Source organism: Antechinus flavipes, chromosome 1 (assembly GCF_016432865.1).
Source record: "Antechinus flavipes isolate AdamAnt ecotype Samford, QLD, Australia chromosome 1, AdamAnt_v2, whole genome shotgun sequence".
NCBI lineage: Eukaryota > Metazoa > Chordata > Mammalia > Dasyuromorphia > Dasyuridae > Antechinus > Antechinus flavipes.
The window spans coordinates 190,122,985-190,128,895 of record NC_067398.1 but is presented as its reverse complement, the minus strand read 5'-3'; the positions used below and the strand labels follow the sequence as shown (position 1 = coordinate 190,128,895).

Genomic DNA, 5,911 nt, shown 5'->3' with positions numbered 1-5,911 from the left:
AAATCACAATTTTAAACTAAGCACTGTTGCAACATTGTTAACAAAGCTTTTAGACAAACAAATCACACAGAACACACAGAACATAGACCACAACCAACAGCAATCAACAAAACAGACAGATAAGTCACACAGGGTAAAGTAATAACTAATGAGGGGAGGAAAGACTCTGTCAAATAACTGGTGAGCTATCTGGGTAACTGGGATTGGAATTGGGGGAATTTAGGCAGTTTGAGTCTATAAAAAGCTCCCATTTCTCTTTGATATTAAGTCCATAGGAATTTTCTTATTTTCCTTTGGGAAAATCAGGTAAATCCTCCATTAGAAAGGATAAGAAAAATGTGAATCATGAAAAGGAACAATCTAAATTAGCTGGCTCTGAGAATCTACTTAATATCCAAGAAGATAATCCTTTAGATAATATGCTTAAGAATTGGGATAAAATACCAAAAGTACAGGGAAGGACAAAAAGAAAATGATTAGATATTGTTTTGTCTGGGCAGGAGCCCCACTGGAAGAAAATGTCTTCTTGCCAAAGTATGGATCTTCCAAGGTCTGGGTATACCAAAAAAATTGAATCAGTATGTAAATTCAAAGAAACTTGTTAATTCTGAGGAGAGTGAATATGCATCCTTGTGGGTGCTGACTGTGGGAAAATCTGTTTTGAGGGAGGAGAAAGAGGAGTCAGAGAAATTCTATCCTGGGGACCCCCTCTAGGAACAGCCTTCTTCCTGTGCCCTTAGCTGGCCATTGCTCCTAAGGCTTTGACTCCAGAATTCCCCTCCTCAATTCTACCCCAAGGAGGAGTTGAAAATTGATTTAAGTATTTCCTCTCCTCCTGCTTAAGCAACTATTAAAGGATCAATAAACTTTCCATTCCCCACAAAGACTAGCTTGTTTCCACTTAAGAAGGTCCCAGTCTTCCAGGGAGGAATTGAGTTTGTAAATTCTCCCCTGAGTAGCATAGAGGTGAGAAATCTTTTAAAAAGAGAAAAAAGCCTTTAAGAAGATCCATCTGGGTTAGCCTGACAGTTTGACCAATTTCTTGGTCCTAACATTTACTCCTGGCCAGAACTGATGTCAGTCTTAGGGATCCTCTTCACTGGAGTGTTGGAATCTTTACAAATTGCTAACTCTTTAGAGTTGATGTTTTGTCCTTTCCTTGACTCTTGTTCATCTCCTTTGGAGTATCTGGTAATGCCCCAGAGCCCTATTTTGCATTCAGCTGAGCAAGGATGGCAGCTTGACCAGCAGGGTCTCTGGAATTGGAGACAAGAGTTGGTTTGCACTGCCGCCTAGTGAAGGGGTCCATCTGCTGATTTTTCATGTTGTGACTTTCAGCCACAAGGGCTTTATCAGACTCAATAATGTTCCATTCCTGGTTGATGTAACTGATGGCAGAAATATTCTTTGTTGGTTGCTGATCTAGGGCCTCTGCCCTTTCCTCCAACTCATTCAGTTGATCTTGGATTTGTTTAGCCTTGTCTTGGTCTCCCAAATCTTCTGCCATGGCCTTCTCCTCCAGCAGCTGCATTTTTTTCATGGCATAGTTGGGTGGAGCTTTTCTGAATTTCTCTTTCTCTTTTACAATCTCTTCAATATCCTGATCACTGAATTTATAATTCAAAGCTTCTTTAATGGATACTTCCTTCTTGTTGATTTCATCCTAGGTAGGTAGCTGCATGCCAGCAGAAAACATCGCTTCTTTCCATTTCATAAATTCACTTTCTGTGAATTCTTGGTTTGAGACAAACTCCAAGCGGAATCCTCGCTGGTCATTGCCATGGCTCAACTACAATCCTTTATTTGTCCTAGTGCCACCCAACTGATAAACCTTGGCTGTTTCCACCACACCAGTGATTTCAGCAACCTGATAGACAGCTTTACTGTTGTGGTTCCCGATGCCAATTCGTACAAAACATCCTGTGACTGTCTTAGCAAAGAAAGGCAATGTGACACCACCGTTCCAGCTTGTGCACTCGGTTCAACTCTTCAGGCTGAGAAACTGGCTGTAGTTTTGGAGGAACCTCTTCCTTTTTCTCCTCTTCATCAGATGATGGCATCCTAGATGAACAATCTGTTTTCTCCCTGGACTTATCATCATCCTCTTTCTCTTCATTGTCAGAGTAAACTCCACTTGTTTTTAATGGCTGTTTTTTGGCAAGCAGCTCAGCTATTCTATTCTTCCATTTTTCTCTCTCTGCTTTCAGTTTTTCCATGGCCTGAGATTTTTTGTCTTTCTTCTTGGCTGTTTTTAATTTCTTCTTAATTTCAAACCTTCTCTTTGGCACCTCTCTCTTTTCTATCCTGTTAAACAGTTCCTGTTCCCTCTCCTTCTCTGTCATTTGTTCTAAACGGGCCCTATCTTCTTCATCTCCCATGAGATCTTCTCCATATCTATCATGGAATTCCTCATCCTCAGAAGAAGAATCTGAATCTGAGCTGGAAGAGGAACTGTTACTGTCCGAGTCAGATACTTCACCTTCTTCAGGGGATGAACTCTCAGCTGAGCTGTCTTTGTTAGAGCTACCTGAGGAAGCAGCTTTGTTTGTCTGTTTTTTCATGGTTCCCTTCTTCTCTATCTTCCCAGTTTTTTCCTTTTTTCTTATTTTTGGAGCCTCCAACTGTCCACTCATCATCACTGTCTGATGTTTCAGAGTCCAAAGAAGCTGCAGGCTGACTAACAGGTTGCTCCTTCTCCTCGGAGTCACTACGTTTCCATTTGGCTAAGGACAAGAGCTCCTGATCCAGGTTCTTGTCACTGCCACTGTCCTCCATGTCTGAGTCAATCACAGCCCGGCCTTTCCGCTTCTTGACCATGGTGGCACCCCAGCTCCTGCGCCAGACGCCGCCACCCAGACTTCCCTCTTGCCCACCAGCCAGTGCAACTGCCACAAATGTTGTGTTTTTCTTCTTTATAATATAATAGTTCTCTCTGCGAGAGAGTAGGTTTCTCAGAGGGGTTTTCTGGAGGCAGCCTTAGTTGCAGTTGAAAGTAATAATCACTCCAAAATGCAGCCAGGTGATAAAAGTTCAGATCTTTTATGCCTCCAATATAGCCCGGTTAGCTTAGAGGCCTATCTCTCTGCTTGATTCCAAGCTCCCTCCGAATGTCTCCAAATCCAAAGGTTTGTCCTTCAGCCTCTGCCTCTGCTTCCTTCAGCCTCCAGCCAGCACAAAGATAGAATGAATCTCTTGTCTCCTTCACTTGGGGCTCAGCTAGCTTTCTGGCAAGTCTTTCAGACCAGCTTGGTCTCAGTGGAGGAAGTGCAGGAGCCCAGCCACCACAGTGGTGTGAGATGAAGATAAATCTGGTTGTGCCTCCAAGAGAGGGCTTCTCCTCAACTGAACTGATGCTTCCTTCTCAATCTTCCGCTGAACTCTCAACTCGTAGCTTCTTCTGACTTGACACTCCTCTCTCCATGTAATTCAGCTGGGAAGAATTGTTAGACAAATGGTCATGTAGGAATGTGAATATTTTGCAAGGATGCTCCACATGCTTCCTGAGGGGACTTCACTTTAAACATTTCATTCAACTGGCCAGATGTAGATCAGGATGATTGGAGGTGACTCAGGGTGCAGAGGAAGAACTTGGTCTTTTTAAGCTTAGATTTTCCCCAGATCCCAGTTTGACTGAGATAAAACCCTTTCAGTGATGAAAGCTACATAAGAGATTAAGCAAACAATGGCCTCTTTTACCTAGCTAAAAAAAAAAATCAATCTGGGAGGGGGAAACCTTCTGGGTTTCCAGCCAAAATAACAACAATTGCTATTTACATTGATTCTGAGCCATCTTTGAGTCCCAAATTATTACAAGTGAGGAATGAGCTAGGGTCAGAAGACACAATCATGGGTCATAGTCACTGTGTATGTTGTGTTTCACCTTTATGCGAAACTATATGAAAAACTGAAAAAGAAATATTCATACATTAATTCTTGGGGGTTAATTATGGTCAATATGGTATGATTATACAGAATTATTTTTAATATTTGTTGCCATTGTTCTTTCCATTTCCATTTTTTCTTATTTTATTATTTTTCTGGTTCTTATTATATATTATATTAATTAATATTAGTCATTATATAACATAATTTTCATATTTGTTGCTTCTATTATAAAAATTAATATTCTGTGCCCATTAAAATTGTACATTTCTTTTAAAATTCTTCAACTGTTGGACATCTACTTTGATTTTAGTTTTTTTTTAAACCAAAAGTAGTGAAGGATATATAAATCCTATTGATGATATACAAATGGGTTTAGATAAGTTTTGTAGACATTATAAATATAAATAGATGCATGTGTATATTTATGTGTGTACAGATAGATTTTTTTCTATCTTTGACCTCTTAGAATTTACAGCAGTGAGATTTTACCTCTCATCTGTGAACAGATTGAAAGTAAAGATAAACAAAACTAAAAATATAAAATTGAACAGATAACTGGAGTAACTAGACATAAAAGACATATGGCATTTTCTAAATGAGTGTGTCAAAGGATATGTGCATTTTTCTTAATAACGTAGATTTAAAAAATTATCTATATACTAGGTCACAAAGATATTGCCAATGATTATGAAAAAAAAAATCACATTCTTTCAAGTTCAAAAAAATTACAACAATAGTCATTGCTTCAACTAATATAAAAAAAAATTAAAAAACACAAACCTAAATAGAATCTTAACAATGAAATCTTAAGGAATGAGTTTTTTTTTTTTTTAATCACAAAAATAAAACATTTATGAAAGAAAATGAAAATGTTCAAACAACATTAACAATCTGGGGCTGCACCTTAAGTAGCACTTAAAGTGGATTAGAATCACATTCTTTAAAAATATTAACAATTACAAATTTGTTGTTCAGTCTTTTAATACTATTTGACTTTGTGAGCCCATGGACATATAACATACCAGGTTCTTTTATTCCCCAATATCTCTCAAAGTTTATCCAAGTTAATATTCAGTGTTTCCATGACACTGTTTATACACATCCTCTCCCATTCTCTTTTCTTTTTCCTTTCAATCTTTCCCAACATCTGAGTATTTTCCAATAAGTCCTGTCTCTTCATTATATGATGAAAATATTTAAGCTTCAGTCCCATAATGTGATCTTCCAATAAATAGTCTTAATTAATTTCTTTAAATATTAACTGATTTTATCTCTTTGCTTTCCAAGGGACTCTCAAAATTCTTCTCCAGCATCACAATTTAAAACCATCAATTCTATAGCACACCAACTCTCCCAGCCATTCATTGCTTCTGAAAAAAAAAAAAAAACCACAACAAACAAACATAGATTTGAGTATATGCCTTTGTTGGCAAGATGATGTCTTTGCTTTTTTAGTTTGCTGTCTAGATTGACTATATCTTTCCTTCCAAAGAGCAAGCATCTTTTAATTTGTTGACTGCAATTATAATCTGGATTATAATATCATGTATACAAGGTTATAAAATCTGACACTTCTTCCATTTCTTCTTTTTCTATTAGCCAGGAAGTCATAGGACAATTCGCCATAATCTTTTTTTGTTTGTTTTTGTCCAGTTTCAAGATGTCATTCATATTCTATTGTTTCACCAATATCAAGAAGCTCCACAATGCCCTCAACTGATGCATATATGCTTAGCATTGATATTACTTCATTGTCTATGATTTTGTTTTAAAGAAATCTTTTAGTTTAATTTAATCAAAATTATATATTTTACATTTTGTAATTCTCTATCTCTTATTTGGTTATAAAGAATTCTTCTTTATATATCTGATGGGTAGATTATTCCATGTCCAATTCTTTGATCTACCATTTCTGTATCTAATTCATGTAAGCTTTTAACAATATATATTTTCCCCTGTGCTCTGTGTTGGCTGTATCCCATAAATTTTGATATGCTGTCTCATTGTTATCATTCTCTTTAAAGAA

At 37.3% G+C, this 5,911-nt stretch overlaps 1 pseudogene; it reads right to left on the bottom strand.

The window, feature by feature from the left end:
* Nucleotides 1–1,126: 1,126 nt before the first annotated feature.
* Nucleotides 1,127–3,790, bottom strand: LOC127544737 (RNA polymerase-associated protein RTF1 homolog; annotated as a pseudogene).
* Between the last annotated feature and the right edge of the window lie 2,121 nt (nucleotides 3,791–5,911).